The following is a 22,500-nucleotide window of genomic DNA, read 5'->3' on the forward strand; positions in this document are numbered from 1 at the left end:
GGCAAGGGTTACCCTCTGAGTAATGGCAAGTGTGTGTGTGTGTGTGTGTGTGTGTGTGTGTGTGTGTGTGTGTGTGTGTGTGTGTGTGTGTGTGTGTGTGTGTGTGTAAGTCTGTATATTTGTAGGATACAGCATTCTGAGGCCACATTCTCCAAATACAATACACCTTGCCATACAGTATAAGGAATAGTTATGTTGCTGACAGTAGGAGACCCATGACAAACCATCACCCTACTATCCCTGTGGCATGTGCAATAGATGCAGGTCCCTGTAGTAGCACTGATGCGATAGACCTGGATTGTATTGCAGTCCTGGTCAATGCGTGATTGTGGGTATGTCAGAGTATTATCATGGGTTTCAGTGAGTAAAGTATCCAATGTGGGGTGTGGGTGATAGGTATACTGTCTTTACACCATGGTACCCCAGTACATGTCCCAAGGGCCACTTTATGAGGACCACTGTCACCATCAACCATACAGGTAACTGATTACACTATCCAGCCCAATGATGCATGTGTGATGTGCAAATTATCTGTAACAGAATGGACTCACTGACAAGGTAGTTAGCACTGATAAACCCAGGTCTCTCAGATGTGTTTATGATTGCTATGTGTTGCCAATGTGTACATGACAGTATGTCACACTATGTATTGTTCATTAACAACCAGTACATCCCCCATTACCATACTGTACAAGGCCTGGTGATGTTCTTCACTTAACAAAAAACTCGGTATACACCTCATCCTAAAAGCTGTGTGGTGTGTGCAATTAAGGCCAAACACATTAGTAGCAAAAAGTACCTAGGTAGGGGTTCTATGTTACCAAGTAAGTGTGTGTGTATGTGAAGGAATCTACTTCAGTTTGCAGAAAATACATGTCCCAGGAGGTCATCTGTCCAAGAACTGACTGGCAATTGCTAACATTTCAAAGGTATCATCTTGTGGAAATTAATTTAATCAAAACTAGTAGTAGATATGTAAATGCCATCTTCACCACTGCATAGCTGTACAGCGATACTGGAGTTGGTATATATAGTTGGGTGTGGATGTTGTGGACCCAGCCACCCTCATTGGGGTTATTGTTGTATGTATCCCCCTGCTTAGTCAGTTGTAAGACTGTACAGTTCATGTTAACAGTTTAAGCAGTTGTCAATCACACTATGTGCAGTTCTGCACCACCCTACACCCTCCAAAGTGAAGGGCTGTGCCACCCACACCAGCGCACCTATGTTTACCAACTCCAAGATTGCAGTACATTGGGAAATGGGACATATACCCTGCCAGTACCATCATCAATGGCATTAAACTAGTGACTGATTATTTAGTGATGTGATGTTTTGCCTGTTTTGTCTTGGTGGAATTACATAGGCTAAAATGGGCTCAGTGCAAAAGTAAGTATATTCATGTGTACAGTATGCTCTGTGTATTGTATCAACAACAAAGCCTCTGTGTGTATATTATGCACAAACATGTGGTGTGTGCCACCCAATACACTTACCATTGTCCACTGTAGAACGGCTGCTGACATCAGCCAGCATGCACTCACCTGTATACACCCCTCAAACCTATCAGCCATGTGGCACATGCAGAAACTGTTATACAGACCTGTTATTTGTGTTCAGCTGTACCCAGGATATGACACAGTCAAGGTGTCACCACAGTGCCATACCCGTTGTAGGAAACAACAGCAGACCAACATCCTGCTGACACATAGACACCTACAGCACAAACTGAATACATTATGCAGACCACAATCAGGCATTGTTAATAACAGCTATAATGCATCATGGCTGGATAGCTACACATCCTGACAGGTAAGCATTAAACTTTCCTGCTGAAAACATGTTACACAGCATTACATTGGCGCACCTTATTACATTCACCCTGTGCATCAGGACTACATTAGCCTGTCCCTGCATCGATATTATGGATGACAGGGATGTGGCACAGGTATTATCATATGCACAGGGTGTATTGTGGGTTTGCCAGAGACCTAAGCTGAGTCGTTTGGTTGACATTATGTGTATGTGTTAGGGTATTTCATTATTCATTGGGCTGTGCAGATGTGGTGTGTGTAGGTATGGGATTGCCCTAGCTGTGTTGGTGATGCGAGTGTGTGTGTATGCATGCACACAGTTCTGTCATGTGGCTGCCCTATACAGGTTTATTTTGGACAGATGCAGACTGTATATGGCAGGGTGTGCAGTTCACCATCTCTCTGGACATGGAGTTGAGAACTTTGTCTGCCAGGGGTTCCACGGGCACTGCCAGGTACAAGGCCAGATATGGCACTCTCCCCTGAGGATGACAAAAGTCCGCTGGATCCGGGTCACTGTTGAGACTGGTCAGGGCCATGTACATGTGGCCTGCTATGCTGTGGTGTGGACAGCACCCCCCTCCCTTGCAGTGCTGGTGCTGATACTGCCACTATGGGAGTGGCTGCAACTTGTTGCACGTCCACGTAGACCTCCACCTGTTAGTGTTGCTGACCAATGTGCACATGGCTGTTGCCCTACACCCACCATATTCTCGAACACAGACATTGCATGGTTGAGGATTCCCACCATATCACCCAACTGTCTATCCAGGACCTCTGCAAAATAACAGTGGGCACCTGCAAAATCATGGATGCTGTCAATAACAGCAGAATGAGTAGCCCTCTGGAGCCTGAGACTCTGGTATAACATTCCATATATGCCTGTGCCTCCATGATGGCCCAAAACATGCATCTGGTGACACCTGATGTGGCACTTCTGCCAGGGGCATGATGGCCAGCAGCCCTCCTATGAGCACCCCTGTACATCTGCCTGTGTGGTACCTCGCCAGTCATCTGGCTATGGCTGCTGTGTCCAGACACACTTGCCATAGTCACCACACTATCCTGTCCCATGCCACCACCCACCAACTGTCCCTCATCTATGGCCACTGGTGATGGGGTATTTATAGCCAATGTGACTGTGTGCAGGGATGGGGTGGATAACAGTGGGATGTCAAACTATGGCACAGCTTCAGCCCCTGACAATTCTGCCTGTGCCTCACCATACCTATCATCATTGTCATAGTCTGTATGGACACTAACATCAGTTTGCCTGCAGGAGGGACCCTGACCCCCTCACCACCTATGAGGGGAAAACAAAATACATACTTTAAGACCTGTATGTCATTGCTTACCTCTACAGACACTCTCTCTCTCTCACACACACACACACACACACACACACACACACACACACACACACACACACACACACACACACACACACACACACACACACACACACACACTCACAGATGAGGTGGCACAAAGATATTACACAGACCTCTCATTACCCAATTGTCAACATGCATGACATATGGCCCTCAACAGCATGCACTGCAGCTATACTCAATCCCTGTTACCAACATTATACATCTATGTGATGCATGAGTTGTGTTAGGAGGTGATGCCCCTTCCACTGGGACACATTGCACCCATGTACACAGTATTACTGTGCACCTGTTCAGCACCCTGGCACATACAGTACACCATACCTCAGGGGTGTACACACCATTGCTGAATGTGTATATGTGTGGCAGTTATGTTTGCTCTGTTGCTCACAGCCCCTATGTGTTTGTCTGACACATACCTGGGATGATATGAGGACAGATGTCAATACTGAATGCCTGATGTCTGATTTGCAGATCGCATCATCAGCAGTGCATGTGTGAGCAATAAAATACAATTATACTGACAACCTTCAAAGCTTACTGTGGCTATGAGGAGTGTACACACCCTTATCGACATGACACCCTCTTCCCTGATATGCCATGGAGCCACAATACTGACTATGCTAACATTGCACACACCTGATATGTGACATATGAACTGTGCAATCAAATGCAGAATCAAACAAATGTGTTAGTTGTGCAGATGCTGATTGAGATGCATACAATATGTGGGTTGCATAAGTGTGCACACCCTTAACACAATGGTTTGTTGCAGCACCTAAATGAACTACAGCAGTCACTATTCCTGGAAGGGGTATACTAGCATTGCCGATCTGCAATTGCCATTATTTGGTCATGGTGCCCTACAAATGTCCCCCAACTGTGCCAGATTGCAAAGTCAACTCATGTGCACAGCCCTTGGAGGTCACACAGTGCCTTCACTATTGCTGTAGAGTCAGGGTTATGTATGGCACAATTCATGACCTTGTCTGTGTTCAGATACAGCCATTCTTAGTGAGCTTTGAATGTATGCTTCAGTTCACTGTTGTGTTTCAAGATGACACCCCTCCCCATCCTCAGCCTTTTAGCGGATGCTTGACAACTATGTGCCACACGAGTGTCATTTTGCAGTGTCTCAAATTCACAATACCATGTCTACCAGCCTAGTTCCTGCTAATGAACAGCAAACCTAAAGGTGTACACTGGCACCAGCAAGGTAAAGATGGGGATGGTGGGCCTGAGGTGGAGTGAGGTTTTGCTTGTGCAACACATGTATCTAGGTTTCAGCCTTGTTCTCAGTACACAATTACACATTGCAACACATGCATCTGGGAGACTTTTGATGTTATGCATATGCTACATGTAGAGAGGCCTGAATGATGTTTCCTGTGTAACAACTCTTCCATCTGATTACCCTAACCCATAGGCCACACTTATGCAGACTCCTTGCAATTGTTGACACAGGTACTGCACAGGCAGTACTTGCTAGAAATTCCTGCAAGTCTATCAGTGTTGCAGCATGTTTCTATGCAGCCTCCATGACCAGTTTGCAACATGTGTCGTCATCTGTTTTGGATGTCCATCTGTTTATTTTCTACATTAATATAGTGCCATACTTCATCATCACATACATGACTGTCTGCACTGTTTGCCATGGTATATGCAATGGTGAGGTAAGGCTACATCTCCCACTCCTGAGTTCTACCTTTTGGATATGGGATCCATTCCATGGTTTGTAAGATGTGTGCAAGCCATGGCTGCCTCTGTTGCAGGTGAGTGGGCAAATGCCATGGACATACTTCTTGGACAGCAAACCATTACTTGTATGACATTGAGGATTTGTACTTGATGGAAGGTGCGTACTCTTGAAGAGTGAATGCTGTCAGTACCTCAAAAGCTGCTTCCACAATATGTTATTTGGAGTGTGTGCACACATATGCTTCTAGTGTTTGTTAAGGTATGTATTCCCCATATTTGCTGTCCTAATATAGGATGCCATATTACACATTCATTGCTTATGTTAGGATCACATTACAGGTTGTAAAAGTTGTGGAATGTGGTATTGTGATATGCCGTTGTGTAGAAATGTAACAGTTGGCATTGTAATAGTGGTATATACAGTGTTGTAGCCACTGTATAAGGGTAATGTTTCAGACATGTCCCTACTGTAGGCCATTTGTCCCACCATTATTTTCATCTCTGTTCACACGTCTTGCACTGACAGGTTATTAGTTATACTGCAGGACTCTTACATACCCTTCAGATATGCCACCATGGTGAGCACTGTGATTCAGTGCAGTTAACAGCATGCATTATGCGTAAGTGTGTTAAATGTGTGCATGGCAAATACCACAGCCATAACATGGCCAGTTCATTGGCAAACCTGAACAAAATAAAACCATACTCACCAGCTACAGGCTGCTGCCCAAGAGGTATATCAGAGGGACCTACATAGTTGTGTGAGAGATGTGATGTCAGTAGCCACACCTGTGGCATTGGTACAGGGTGGGAGCAGCATTTCAGTACAGCACCAGAACAAACCCACAATACTAGAGATTATGCACATCTGTTCATTACTACACTACATCAATAGGCTATGTTATCTGACATATGCATGAAGATATTTTACAGATGAAGATGGAGAAGCAACAGTCATGTACTAATGTGCCCTGGGGCCTTACCTGCATGCTCCACATCCATTGTGTGGGTAGCACCCACCTCCACAATGCTATCAGCAGGCTCTTGGCTTGCCTGGTGGGCAGGTGCCCCAAGGCTGGCAAGGAAATCCTCAGCATGTGTCAGTGGGGGCTGGATGGCATGACCCCCACCTATGGCTAGCTGGTCCCCACTAACTGCAGCAGCACGCTGACGGGTGTGGTGGATTAGGACAATGCACCGATGTCGCACCTGCTCATAACTGCAGTTATGCAGGCCAACATCATTTACCCTGTGGACAAACTCATTCCACAGGGCAGTCCTCTCCTGTAGATCATGGGCTGTACACCCAAAGAGGGTTTGGTGGTGCTGCACCAGGTAGTTTATGAGGATGTCATTTTCCTGGAGTGTATACGCTGGAAGGCGCTCTCTCGACATGGTACCTGGAAGACATAAAGAGGAAAAAAAGGTCTGAGGAACAAATACTGCAAGGATATAATAGTTGTTAATTGACATTTCTCTCTCCCCACCATATCTGCAATAATAATCTGAACACAAAATTCATTGGGTATGTCTACACCAAACCTACTGTTGGGACATATATCCTATTTTGCAACAAATATTGCAATGTGTTTCTATTCATGTTCCATGTTGAAACACTATCATTGGTGGTCTGTTGCTAACAATGTAGCCTGCATGCCATTGTAATGGCCACTGTGATTCCATATATCCATGTGTTCTGTTTGCTATGCAACTGCTCCAAATCTGGTGTTTTGGGTTAATAACTAATCCTGGATTGTGTTGACTAAAACTGCAACACTATAGCATGTTTGGGAAAGCTGTTCCCAGCGGAACCACCTATCCCACCTCATCTGGCCATGTTACCAGGCCACAGCACTTCTGGGACCCAACTGGGACCTCCTCATCTGCTGGTCCTGTACTACCTTCAGTTGAAACCACCTCTGGGGAGCACCCACAGACAGGATCCTGTCACCTGATGTCAGGTCCAGGGTCTGGTGCATAGGGAGCTCTGCAGAGAATTGCTACACCACCTTGAGGCCCTCATGACACAATTAGAGGGACAGTGTGCTCCTCCTGCTCAGCACCCAGCACAGACACCTTCAGGGCTGTGAAGGTGCAGTGGTGACTGTGCATGGGTGGGGGACCTAGGTCCCACTGTTTCCATTTGAGGGCTCATGGGCTTCCATTTTCCATACATCTCTTCCTGTCCAAGGTGGTTACCCACCACATGTGTCATATTCTGCCCATATATGCTGTCTTGTCTGACTTGTCTGTCTTCCTACCCAACCTACCTCACCAAATATACCTACTATCTTCCCCAACATATCACTGTCACCTTAACAAGCAAAGGGCAATGTGTTCCAAACATACATTTCACACCAGACATAACTGTCCACATTGCACCCGCTTACAACTGCTTACAGGTGCCTTAATCACTCTGTATCCGACAGCCCTTGTTCTGGCCAGCAGATAAATTATCAGCCACTGCAAGTGTGTGACCCAGGACCCTGCACATCATAGCCATATCAATTTACCAGTAAGCTATCTGAGCTGCAGATATTTATGATGTTTTCTCAAACATATCATGCAGCACAGTCATTCAACAGTAGGGAAAATGTATTTATAAATATATACATACACACACACACACACACACACACACACACACACACACACACACACAAACACACACACATATGTAAATGTGTGTGTGTCTGTATATATGTAGATATACATGTATGTATATATAATATATATATATATATATATATATATATATATATATATATATATATATATAGCTATATCTAAATATAGTAGTAGTATACTATATCTAAATGTAGTTGTAAGCGGGTCCCTTAATTCACAATTGGCTGAGTTTGAGAAGACATTAAAAAGCATTTAAGTCTCTCCAGATGGATAATGCATTCTTAGAGCGCTCACTTGAATTAAAACAAGTACCTAAGGGTTTACGGATTTTTAAATTACCTCATGGTTTTGAGGAAGGTACTGCTATATTCAGTGATTTGTTATCCCTTTTTGACAGAGCTGGCCTTGATTTATTGAAATTAATTATATGCAACAACAGTGAGAAACTTAACATGTTAAATGAAAAGTTATGTCAACTTGATAGAAATATTAAAGCAGACCTTTTATTTGAGCACAATAAATTTAGATTAGATAATATATTTAAGGACATGGATAGGTATGTGAATAAGGGACTTGATATTAAAAATCACAAAATAGAAAGAGACAGTTTTGACTATAGGAACAACAAAGTCTACATACACTTTAAAGAATATAAGAACATGAAATATTATAAAGAAACTAAAGGACACTACAGTCAGGATAGGCACTATCCACCGGTGGTGTTGGATCAAACTCATAGGTTTAATACTAACAATAACAATAATGATGAATCAGAACCAGTTTTTTTAGACCAACCAGTGTTAAGGAGATCAGAAAGAATAAGAGAAAGACAAGGGAGTCACAAATACCCCCCGTACAATCATTACAACAAAGGGGAGCAGAGAACGAACCCTTGGCACAGATAGAAGATACTAATTTTGTGACAGCCAACCAAGATTCTGCAAATGATATTGTTAATAATCAAGATTTAGGTACTGTTTCAGTCTCAACTTATTCAGGTTTTAGTTTGTATAATTATACTCAATACAATTTTGGTAAGACTTATTTAGAATTGTTTAGTAAAGGTTTTAACTTTGTACCTTCATTCCAATTGGATATAGGTAGTGTGTTGATTAATTTTAAACTTTATACTAGTTTATTGAATTTAAAAATATTTTTTCACCAGACTAATAATATTAATATTGATAGTACTTTTTTCACTCCCAAACGCCATAGTACCTTTATTCCCCCACAACATTACATAATTCAGATTTTTGAAAAACTTTGTGAAAATCGTTTTAGAAGAATTTTAAATAAGAGAACAGTCAGCAAATACAATTTGACCTCAGCAGAATATTTTTGTTTAAAAGAACTAACTAGTTCAGACAAATACAGAATTATGAAACCGGACAAAGGGGGTAGTGTGGTCATTATGTTGAATATTGATTACTATGAAAAGATGACTAACCTACTTGATGACAATGATACTTATAAAAAAGTCACCAGGTTTGAAGTTAACAAAGCTTACACTACAATTGACTGGTTGATTTATGATTATTTGATTGATGATAGAATTGACCATGATACATTTAAATATTTATCAGTGGAATTCCCTATTACACCTTAAATTTTTGGGATCCCAAAAATTCACAAAGACATACACCACCCCCCTTTTAGACCCATTGTCTCTGCAAAAGGTTCAAAAACTGAAGCATTAGCAGCATATGTAGACTTCAAAAGTAAAGAGATTATGAAAAGTATACCACATATTTTGAGAGACTCTTGGCACTGTTTAGAATTGGTCAGAGAATTTTCAAAAAAATTTGATTTTAAGTCCAAATTCTTTATGGCCACAATAGATGTGGTCAATCTCTTCTCCATTATCCCACATGATATAGGGATGGAGATGTTTGAAGATTGTCTTAATAAATACAATAGAACTAATTCTTCTGACAACTGTTTGCTTACCAGTATGCTTGAATTAGTTTTAGAAAACAATTTTGTGTATTTTAACCACAACTACTATATACAGAAAAAAGGTGTTGCTATGGGGGCAAGATGTGCCCCCATTTATGCAAATTTAGTTTTATCACAATGGGAATCTGACTGTGTTTTTACTAGTAGATTTTGGAACAAGATTTTATTGTATTTGCATTACTTGGATGATATTTTAATTTTTTTGGGGGGAAACAAGGAAGATTTTAATGAATTTATTATCTTTTTAGGAGAATCTACCAATTTTCTAAAATTTACTAGTCACATTTGTGACAACAATGTGGAATTCCTGGACATTAAACTTACAGTTGTGAATAATAAAATTGAATCAACTATATTTAGGAAAAAAATATATTCAAACTCGTTCCTACATTTCGACAGTTGTCATCCATTTCACCAAAAAAAGAATTTGGTCAAAGGCCAGATGGTGAGACTGTCCAGATTAACAAGTGATAATCAAATGTTTAAATATGAACTGGATTCACTTATTAACATGTTTTTAGATAGAGGATATCCTCATGATTTAGTTGTCAACATTAGTAAAGATGTGACAGTTATGAGGTTGACTAAATATAAACCTATCATTAATTATGAAACATCAGAATGAATTATTCCACATATTCCTACTTTCAGTAATGATAGGTTTATAATTCCTTTTAACAACAGAACACAAGAGATTGTTGATTGCGTCCAAGAATTATGGGCTAGTACTGTAGACACAAATGAGGAATTTTGTGGGATTCTAGGAGTGGTACCTAAATTTACATATAGCAAAGGCAAAAATTTGAAAAATTTATTTGAAAATAATTCTAACAGTAATTACCAGAGACACTCTAAGATGAGCAAATGTGGCACATGCCACGTGTGTAGATTTATTTATGATGGTCCATACATTTTTATACACAATTATGGAAAAACTTTAAAATGTCCTGGTCACTGTAACTGCAATACTAGTATGGTTGTTTATGCCGCAAAATGCACAGCACGTGAAGCCTTTTATATAGGGAAAACCATTAGAAAAGTAAAAACACGTGTCACAGAACATCTTAGCGACATTAAAAGGCATATACCTACAAACATGTTATTCAACCACACTACAACTTGTGGTAATTTTAAAAGATTTTTGTTTTTTGTCATAGACAAGATACCACTTAATATACATAAAGGTGGAGATGACAAAACACTACTAGAAGCCAAAGAATGTTTATGGCAATTCAGGCTTAATGCCTGTAAATGGCCTGGTCTTAATGAACATGTGGCCATGTCCAGCATTCTAAAATTAAGATCACAATTTATATGAATCTAGTTTTATATGTGTGCAATTTTAATTTTTATTTTTAATTTGAAGGATTTATTCATGTAATTTTAGATTAACATTCATTACATTTACATATTTTCATAAACATATTTTATCATAATATTTTATATCAATGCTAATTTATATTTATTATACATAGTTTATAATTATTTACACTAATAAATATATAACCATATTATTTATTACGTTACTCTTTTATACAAACATATTTATACTATTTATATTTAATACATGTTTTACATATTATATATTTTATATTGCAAATTCAAAGTGTATTTTATATTTTTTATTACATTATTGTATTAATTAAATTCATTCTATTCAACACACTTTTTTAGGTCTTACCTATAATATTTGACATTTTATCTCACATTATATTTCACATTTAAATATTTAAATTATTTTGATTTTATAATTTATGTGAATATTTTTAAATATTGTATTTGAAAGTGAAATTGATGTCATTATAAATAATTTTCAAATATACTGTTTGAGTTAAAACAATTATTCATTTTATTTTTTATTATAATTGTATTTTTCCTTTAAGACAAGGAACATTTGCATTGCAAGTTTGACTAAGTTAATTGATTAATTGTTAGTTAATTTATTTTGAATGCACTATATAAAGGGATGACTTTGTAGCATATGTTGTACTCTGATGATGCCCCCTGTGTGTGGGTGAAAGCGCTTAGTATTAATTTTGTGAAGTATATTGTCCTGTTCGTTTGTTTGGTCGTGGTTTTGAACATTAAATGTTTTTTGAGAAATTCCAGGACTCAAGGTTTGCTGTTCTTTTTGCTTATTTGTCTACATATATACAAACACACACACATACACACACACACACACACACACACACACACACACACACACACACACACACACACACACACACACACATATATATATATATATATATATATATATATATATATATATATCAATGGAGTGCATTCTGACATCGAGTCCACACTCTGAACCTCCTTCCTCAACAGCCACACTGTTCTGCCTTGCTACAAAGCAGAGTGTCACATGTGGACACAGCCTAACATTAGGGGGTTATATATAGGGACAGATTGTAGGTAAATCTATTACAAACCTGTGAATTTTGTGCATGATACATTTGACATTACCATGACTGTCCTGAAGGTGGTGGGGTCTGAAACTCCTGTGTCTATCATGACTTCATTACTTCCACTTTCAGCTATTATCAGACTGATATACATGTTTTGAGGAACAGAACAAACACTATGATGGCTTACATGTTGTCATTCTGTGCAGATCTGCACAGTTGACAAGTATGGCTCAGTGCCCACAGGGACAGATGCTATGTCCATAGCAGTTGTTCAGCAGGACATCATTACAACATGTCTTGATGGCATGTATAAATCTTTCAACATCATCTATCCCATTAATATAGACCAAGTACTACATTCAATTACATGCATAGATGTTTCACATACCTGTTTTAGTATTGTGCTCTCTTCTGTGTACACTTGGATATGTTCCTTGTTTGATTTTATTTTGTTTTGGTTTGTAGTATTTTTTTACTGTTACTTTTGTTGAATTTTTTTCTTTCTCTCTCTCTCTTTCTCCACTACAGGGATTGATCTGGTTTGAATAGGTTGCAGCATGGATTTTGTAGGTAGATGCTCATGATCAGGTGATGGCCTCTGCAGCAATTGGTGTTGCCCACTTGCTAATTGCATGCAGCCAGCTGTGTAATACTTTCAATTGCCAATGTCATAGCAACCCACTACTATAAATGACTACATCATGTGGGCATTGTCCCTTTACCTTTCCTGTATGGAAGACATCCTTCCTGTGTGTGGGCAGCAGTGTTAAAGACAGCAGGTTGCAATACCTCTTACAACAGGACTTGCAGACACAGGCCAACTACATGTTTGTATAAGGTTCCAGACCTACGGACAGTGTGAGTATTGCTGTCATATGCATTGGATACTGCTAGTTTTACAGGGTTTGTGAGTACATGCTAGTTTTGCATGGAATGCAGTCTGTCTGCATAGCTCTCAACTGTGGGCCTATACACATGATGGCCAGAGAATTGGCTTTTATGTTTTATCTGTTCACCACACAGGTGTTGTCTCTGACATAACAGTGGCATTCTCTCCATTGAGTGCTATCAGTACATGGCAACATCCATTTGTGTTTCTGAGTTCAGATTCCTGAGTAAGGGTATGTTGCATGCAATCCTGTAACACCAGCAACATTCACAGCGTATAACAGCAATATTGCAAATATAGCCCTGTGTTCCAGCCTCTGTCCTCCACTTATATACCAGGCTTTGTACAGATGTCATGCAGTACGAGGTTGTTAAGTAACGGCCTATCATGATTTAGTGCTGGCATTTCTGCTATCATTTCAGTGATGTTGTGTACTCCCACACAAATTGTCGGGTAGGGTCCATATATTATGAGGGATACAGCTGGACAAAACATGTGTGACCTTGTACAGTCCAGAGGTTAGTGTATGTAAAACACTGCTATATGCCCTTGTAAGGCATTTTATGAGGGATAGGTATGAAATGTTTTTAACCTAGGATATCAGTAGTAAGAAACATTACGGTATATGACTGTACATTTTCATACATTTCACCATGGGAACAGTGGTGGGCTAGGACTTACCATCTTACAGACAGTTCTTTTTGTCAGTGTGATAGTGACATTTTAAGTTAAGCATTGTTATGTAACAGATACATTTTCATTGTGACAGCTAATTCTTTTCCCCCTAGGGGTTGAATACAGAGTGTAATTGGAGGCTGCTGAACTACATCTGTAATTAATATGTGTTGAGTGGTTCGTATCTTCAAGGCAAGTGTTTTTTTTTTACGGTTGTACTACTTGAAGGCCTTAGCCCGGACAGCAACATATGTTATGTTTTTCAGATTACTGTATCAAATATTTTGTTTGAAAGTTGCATTACTCAGTTATTATGTATTTCAAACACCTAACTGCTATAAGAAATGGCATAAACAACTGAAATAGTACATGAATAAACATTTCTATGTATGCAAACTTGTGTGTGGTGTCAGGTCCTTTGCATTGTGTGTGGGTATATGTTTCATGCAATAATTCTCATTTGTATGAAAGAATCAAACACTGGGCATTTTAAAAGGTGGCAACTGAAGGAATACTGGCTGTTTGATATACTGTGCACCCTCTATATATACTCTTCTTATACATATGTATACATAGTAATATATTTATGTGTATGTATGTGTATGTTGTTGTGCCTTTTGGCTTTTCCCAGTTAGGGGTCGCCACAGTGGAACTCTGGTCTGCTAATGATTGGCAGTTGATTTTTACGTACTGAGTTGCCAGCCCTGATGCACAACCTTCAACGAAGGTACGCCCATTCATGCATGTCTCCACGCAGAAGATGCTCTAGCTGAGAATCGAACTGGAGAGCATTTTACTGTGAGGCGACAATGCTACCGCAGCACCACCACTCTCTCTCTCTCTCTCTCTATATATATATATATATATATATATATGTATTTGTATATATATATATATATATATATATATATATATATATATATTTATGTGTGTGTGTGTGTGTGTGTATATGTATCATTGGAATGTTTACAGCTTCAACATTGTATATTCCCTATGGTAGACTGATTGTTCTGCATAATATGTCAGTGATATCATCCTGACATTTTACAGCTGAGATGGCTTACTGTTAACTTGTTGTGGGTATGTTGTGCAGGGTCCTGGGTTTAAGACTTGCAAGTGCTGGTTATTGTGTTACAAGGCAGATCTGTTCAGCTGTGGAGGAAGAGATGATGTCAATAATTACAAGAGATACTTATTTTGGGCCCCTTCACCCCCATTAACAGTGCCTTTGGTCAGATGTTTTGCAGTGAGAGGCTGAGAGTGTGGATCCAATGTGTGAAAGCAATACACATTTATATATATATATATATATATATATATATATATATATATATATATATATATATATATATATATATATAATATATATATATATATATATTTACATCTACATATATAAATACATTTTCCTTACTGGTGAATGGCTGTGCTGCATGATATGTTTGAGAAAACATCACATTTATGTTCATCTCAAATGGCTTAGTGGGAAATCACTTTGGCTATAGTGTGCAGGGTTTTGGGTTTGAGACTTGCAAGGGCTTGATTATTATGTTGCTGGGCAGAACAGGGCCTGCTGGAAACAGAGTGATTAAGGCACTTTAAAGTAGTTGTAAGCGGGTTTGTGTGAAGCTGCACGGAGCTAGGCGATGCTTACATGAGCTCAGCTTCGCTTATGCCCGCTTACGGCTGCTTAAACCCACACTAACTTCAAATAAAGAAAAGACAAAAAGGTAGATAGAAAAGTGGTGAAATTGGGGCAAGCAGGGGGAAAAACAAGATGAGAAACAGGTAGGTATGTGCAGGACAGGTGTAGGAAAGGACCATAGCTCTGCATTTCTTTGGTAGCAACAGCTGCTTTCAGTGTGGGCAATTTAGAATTTGGAGCTTCACACCCTGTGGGCATTATACAATAAGGATGATTGGTAGGGTTAGATTGTGTGATAGGTACATGTGTCTGGGTGAAATGGAGAGCTATGCATGGGATGTGATTTTTTTTTTGGGACAGATGCCCTTTTTTAAGGTGAGAGTGGGGTGTTAAGGAAGGATTATAGGTAAGTGTGGTGAGGGAGGTTTGGTAGAAGAGGTTGCATTTGCAGACAAACAAGACAAACAAGACAGTAGACAGGGGTAGTGTATGACACATGGAGTTGTGGACACCTTGACAGGGAGGGTGGTTGGGAATCAGAGGCTCATGAGTCCCTGAGATGGTAGTAGTGGCACTGATGTCTCCAGCTGATGGCAGTCACTACTACTCCTTCGCAGCCCTGAAGGTAGCTGTGTTGGGGGCTGGGTTGGATGGGCCACCTGCCCCTCTAGCTGTGCCAGCATGCCCACCACCTGGAGCAGGTGGTCATCCAGCTCCATCTGGAGGACACTGTGCACCATGACACAAACCTTGTCCTGGGTGACAACATCCTCACCGTGCCCACATGCAGGGGGGGGCGAGCCCCATCCCCTTCCAATGGTTCCACCTAAGGGTGGTGCAGGACCAGCAGATCAGGGAGGTCTGGTTTGGGTCTCAGATGTGCTGGGACCTGGTGCCTTGGCCAGGTGGGGTGGGAGAGGTGGATCCACTGGGATCTGCCTTCCTGTATGTGCTATGGTGTGGAAATTAACAATGAATATTGGTTAGTCATGAACAACGCATTGCAGCATTAGTCAAAATAGCATGCGTGGATATTCCCATTTACCCAAAACAATGCAATTATAACAGTGCCATAGCAAACGGAACCCATGCATATATGTAATGGCATTCAAAGTTGCAACAGCATGTCAGTTAGAGGTATGTCAAGCAGGCAATAACAATGATTATTCAACAGGGAATATTAGTATGCACACAGTTTAAACAAATGATTAACCAAATGGAACAATGGTCCCAGCAGTAGAGGTTTATTTAGGAACATACCCATGTTGGTTTCAGTGTAATGACTGGATCAGTTGAGTGATGGGGGAAGGGAACAGATTCAATTGACACCTGCTATCAAGTATATTTGTCAGTACACTACTATTCGCTATTCTACATTCTGACCACACTTACACTCTATCTGGGCCATGGGCCTGCTATAGCACACCAACAGCTGTACATATCAACAGATCAGTTGTACCCTTATTTTAGTTATACACAACATACCTGTTGCTATACAAATTTCTTTACCTGTGGGCCCTGTGAAGATGAACTGTGTGCACATTACATTGCTGTTTCTACACATATTTCATATTCACATATTAGTTGTAGGCCCTCGAGTGTGTGTTGTACTTTTGACATACATCTACTGTGACCTGTATGTGTATGTTTCTTGGCAACTGGGGAAACTATCCATGACAGCGTGACACTTGAGGAGCTTGTCTGGGCCATACTGCAGAGTGTGGATGTCTATCTTGCATCTATTTGTAGGACTGGGGCTGATCAACCCCACAAATTGTACATCTTTCATAATTATACACATCATACTAGTATTTCTATTCAGATTTCTTTACCTGTGTGCCCTGTGTGGCAAATATATGTGTTACAGTATATTACTTTTTCTATTCAGATTGCAGTTTACAACTGTAGAACCACCAGACTGACATGTTAGTGGCAGACCCTGGATTTGAACCGTGGTGTGTGTGCAAAATTGAATTAGAGGCCTAGTCCTTATTAGACTGAGCCACTGGGAGGGTGCTGTGTGTTGCTTGTGACATTTCTATCTAGTGCATATTTTGTGCACAGTACTTTTCTTAACAAATGTTGCATTATTTGTTTCCTATTCTCAGAACAAATTATGCATACACAACAGACATTGCTGTCAGTGTTTGAGAAACATGTGCACATTAGCTGGATTGTGCATTTGTCTGTTTTACAACTACATACTTCAGTTTAGATTCCTGAGTACACAGTGTAGGTTTTAAGTCTGCACCAGTTAGCATTATACATTTTTCAGTACATTTACAGCTACATACAGCTGAAATTGAAAGGTTAACACATGACAATGCTGACAGACACACAAGTACAACAAATTCTGATGGAAATATGTACTGTTGCTTTTTTCAGTTATTTGACATGCCCATTCTAAAGTATGCAGACAAGTAGTGCTAAATCAGTTCACCTCAGTTAGTGCATTTTGAAGGACATACACATTTCTATTTTTCATGTATAGGTGAGATAGCACACACTAGTGTTTTGGATCACCTTTATTAGTTTTGACATACATATCTGTGTACAACTCAGACATCCACAATTATGATTTCTGCATGATCTGCACAGGGGAATGCTTTACATTTCTAAGTGTTATGGTAGCCCTGACATGGCACTTTCTGGGCAGGTTCACTCAGACACACTCATACATATTCTACTATTCCTCTCCTGCATATTGTACCTTGTTTGCTACTGCCACCTGTATTATACAGCAGCTGGAAATACTCCATTGTAACACTGGCAGCCTGACACAGGCATTTATTCCTGACTTTTACAGCACAATTATATATACAGACAGTGCTACCATTACTATATTTTTGATTTATTACTGCTAATATTAGTAGGTATTCTGTACTCACCATAATGCTGATGCAGCTGGACCAGTTGCTGGGCATGAGCCTCAACATTCTGGGATCTCTCCGCAGCACCTCTATGGGGAGAGATGACACATTAATCACACCTGCACAGTCTGAAGTTTAATATTTCCATACTTAGAGATACATAAGACTGCATACTTACAGACATGTGGGATATCCTGCACTCAGACTTCTTGGATTTACTGGTCCAAGAGTACACCCCTCCTCCACTTCAGGTAGTTGTGGTGGTGATATACCTACTCACCAGTCCGGGATATGCCTGTGGCACTGGTGGGATCACATGCAAGCTGGTCCCAGGCCTCCACTTTGTACTGGGAGCCCTGGTACTGGCCCTGTAGCAGCCTGGCATCATGTTTTTTTTACTAGGAGCCCAACCATGACCCTGGACTCCTGGATGCCCCATTGCAGCACTAAGAAGTGAACACCTTCACCTACACCTGACATTTTGGTTCTGCTGTGAGCAATCCCAAATGGTTATGGCTGTATTCTCACCTGTGCAGTTTAAATAGGGCAATTTTCCTGCACTTTTTCTTGATTGTCCAGTTTTAAAATGCTGAACTATGCTTAGCTCCGTGCAAATCCGCATAGCAATGCTTAAACCAGATAAGCACATCTGAAAGCAGGTAAGCAATGCTTACACTAGCAAAGCATTGCTTAAATGTATTTTTTCAGTAAATTTATACATTTTTTACATTTATATTTTACATATTCCCACCCCTACTGTGCTATATATGAGCCATATGACTGACATCGATCATTCAAATTCTTTAAAAGTTTATTAAATAAATTGGCACAGGGGAGATGTGAACCGAGCATATTCTGCATGCTAAACCATGACAATACCACTATGCTACAGCAGCTTGATAACATTTTCTATCAAAGTAGGACTTGTCTATCATTTTCACGATTTCAGCCAGACTAAGCATAGTGGCGAGCTGTGCAAACAAGCTGCGCACCGCTTAAATTTCGGTTTTATTTAATGACATAAAAAATTATTTTTTTGTATTTTTATTACTTTCATTTTGCCCTACTGCTTCCATGGATGTAGGGCAAGAGTGCATACATTTGGGGCTGTGCACTTGAAGGCTGCTGCCTTCTAGGTGTGTTTGTGATTTTTTTTCTTTTTATTTCAGTGTCCACAGACACTGAAATGTTAGCTACATACATTTCAGTATCTGCGGACACTGGTTTAGTACATAATATTAGAGCCAGGCTCTAACATTATGTACATTGACACTTCACTTTCTGAGTGAAGTGGTCATGTTACATGTGCAGGCAATGCTGAGACACGCCCCCTGCACTCGTTCATGGTTTGCATCCATTTAGATTAAACAGCAGTGTGCCTTCATGCATATGCAAGGTGCGCTGCTATTCTAAATGGACATGAACCACTCTGTGCAAGAATAGTCTTATTCTTGTACAGAACTTCATGAATCCCAGGGTTACACATTCAAAGAAACTTTTCCTGTATTCCAAAAAGCTAGATGTAAGTCCAAGAAAGATGCATTATTAATCTTCTGACCTTTCTTTATGAATTTTTTTTTGTTTTCACCAACTTAACTATCCTCATGACTTAACGTTTTGACTATGGATAATTTGGAGTAGATGCCACATACTGGAATTCCCATGGTTCAAAAAATGTGTTGATTTTCAGACTTGCAGATTGCAGACCATTGTCTAGAATTACTGTATCGTGAATTCCATACCTTGAAAACACAATTTTAACTACATTCATCACATCATTTCTTACTGTGCTGGCTAACTTCAAGACTTTTAGAAACTCTGAATAATAATCCAGATGTATCAGTTATACCTACTCATAAAACTGAAGCATATTTATTCAAACCTTATCCATGGTATTCTCAAAACTGATCAAAGAACCATTTATTTTCTTTTTGTTATTATAGGTGTTGCACAGTGAGCAGTCTTGAGTCTCTTGCTCTGTTTGTCACTCCTGTCCAGTACAGCACCTTACAATTTGTTTTTAAACACTTCACCATTCCTAAGTGCAACTCATGTTATTCTTGCTGTTTTCCTCATCTGATTAGATACAGTAGTCCCACTTGCTCAACAGGTTGCATGTGAAAGAAAACAAAAGCTGGATAAACACCTGGTATACACCTCAAGTGAAAATAATGAAAAGACCAATGGTTAGACCACAGCTGAAGATAAAAATGGAATAATCCACGTCAGGAAATAAATCACTTGCAGCTTCACAGTAGTGCCCTTTATAAAACCAAAAGTTGCAACTGAGGTGTAGTAGTCAAGGTAGGAAACGGTTCACTTGCAGTTTCACACCACTTTATTAAACAAGAGTAAGCGCTTTCGCGATCTAAGTCAGCTGATCGCTTCTTCAGACTCATAAAAATAGTTAAAACATTGGTATTTAAAATATGGTACAACCAATGAAAACACATATAGAACTATGACAGAGACTAATTAAAATTGCATACATCAGTACATTAATTTGCCTTATATTCTGCATAAGATGAAATAAAATATACATATAACAGACACATCTTATGTAATAATCCATATTACTTAATGTTTTAGTGGTCTGGATTTTAAAAAAGATTTCAAGGAAACAGCATTGTTCAATCCAGGAGACCTATTTGCCTGAAGTAGTAAAATCCATCTTTGTTCGGCTTCCTCTACCTTATTCCTTATATCACCTCCCCTCTTACTTTTATTTATTATTTCTAAAACCATGAAATTAAAAATATGTTTCCTATCTTCTTCTTCCACATGTTTTGCTAAAGCACTTGTGTCTTTTTTATTTCTTATATCTCTAAGGTGTTCAAGGATACGTTCCTTTAGACACCTATTGGTTTTGCCTATATAAAAGGCATGACAGACAGTGCAGAAGCTGAAATAAACCAAATTTTGTGTTCTGTATGACCTTCCTTGCTTTTAACATCTTCTATAGTACTCTTCTCAAATACTATAGAAGATGTTAAAAGCAAGGAAGGTCATGATTTTAAAGTTAGATTCCCTATAACTTATTCAAGTGACATCAGAAGGTTCTGTAATATTTTTGAGAAGAATTGGAATGTTTTATTGTCGGATCCTGACTTGAGAGAATTGTTAGAAGATAGACCCAGCTTTTCTTTTAGAAATAAGAGGTCCTTAAAAAGGCAACTCTGTTATAAATCCAGAAACAATGAAAGAATGATCCTATCTGATAGGCAGGGGACTTTTCCTTGCAGAAATTGTACAGCATGTGACTATTTATATAATAAATCTACATATAAACATCCTACACTAGGATTTATAATTGATACAGATTTTTATGCTGACTGCAGAACACAACATTTGGTTTATTTCAGCTTCTGCACTGTCTGTCATGCCTTTTATATAGGCAAAACCAATAGGTGTCTAAATACCACCTCAGATCTCCCTGAAAACAATTCTCTAGTGTAATGGTACAAACCTGCCAGTAAGGGATACAAATAAAAAAATGAAGTGGTCAATGTTCTCCTTGTATAGCTTTATCAAGGTTTTGTGGGGCTATACAAACAATTATACCATGACCCCCCCCCCAAAACGTGCACGCTGATTGGCCAGCGTGCACATTGTAAATCGAGTTATACTAATGGAAAAAGGTCCGGTCGCCCGGACTTTTTTCCATTAGTATAACTCTACTTTTAAAACACTGTCTCACTATGTTAAATGGGTTTAACATAGCGAGACAGCTTTAAAATAAGCAACAGAGATCTCCGTTGCTTATTTTAAAACTGTCTTGCTATGCTAAACCCATTTAACATAGCGAGACAGGTTTTAAAAAGCAATGGAGAAAGCAAGATCTCCGTTGCTTTTTTTACTGTTTCGCTATGTTAAATGGGTTTAACATAGTGAGACAGTTTTAAAATAAGCAACGGACATCTCCGTTGCTTATTTTAAAACTGTCTCGCTATGTTAAACCCATTTAACATAGCGAAAACAGTAAAAAAAGCAATGGAGATCTTGCTTTCTCCGTTGCTTTTGCCCACAGCTCTGATGTACTGCGCAGGCGCGCAGTACATCAGAACTGCCGCGGATGCCAGACATCTGCAGAAGGGCAGTAAACAGACATTATACTATGCCATTATTTAAGAAAAGTAATAGTTTCTTTTCTTAAATAATGTCATGGTATAATAGCAATAACCCACTTCTGGGTGTGGGTAATGCTGTATTTACCCATGGTTGGCTTTCGCCCTCGGGACCAAACCACGCCAACCGTGGGTAAATCCAGCATTACCCACACCCAGGCGTGGGTTATTGCTATAATATTCTATTTGAGTTGACATTGGTATAATGCTGTTGACCTGCTCATTAGGTGAATATTTGTTTTTGAATGATGCTCTTACACTCATTTTCTCCATGCAGTTTAATTCCTTATCGATTCTTCTTTACAAACATATTGGAGCTTTCTTTGGAGCCTGTACTACTAGTAAAACTATAGCATCTGTTCAATACAATAATCTTCTGGTAAACAGCAGAAGCAAATA

The 22,500-nt window shown here is 39.5% G+C and overlaps 1 protein-coding gene across 1 annotated transcript in view; it reads right to left on the minus strand.

Annotated features, from left to right (window-relative positions):
- CABP7 (calcium binding protein 7) overlaps positions 1-22,500 on the minus strand; it is a 1,920,152-nt gene that overhangs the window by 110,524 nt on the left and 1,787,128 nt on the right. The window lies entirely within an intron of this gene.

The sequence above is a fragment of the Protopterus annectens genome, chromosome 4.part0, assembly GCF_019279795.1.
Source record: "Protopterus annectens isolate FY-2018-M chromosome 4.part0, PAN1.0, whole genome shotgun sequence".
Lineage (NCBI taxonomy): Eukaryota > Metazoa > Chordata > Ceratodontiformes > Protopteridae > Protopterus > Protopterus annectens.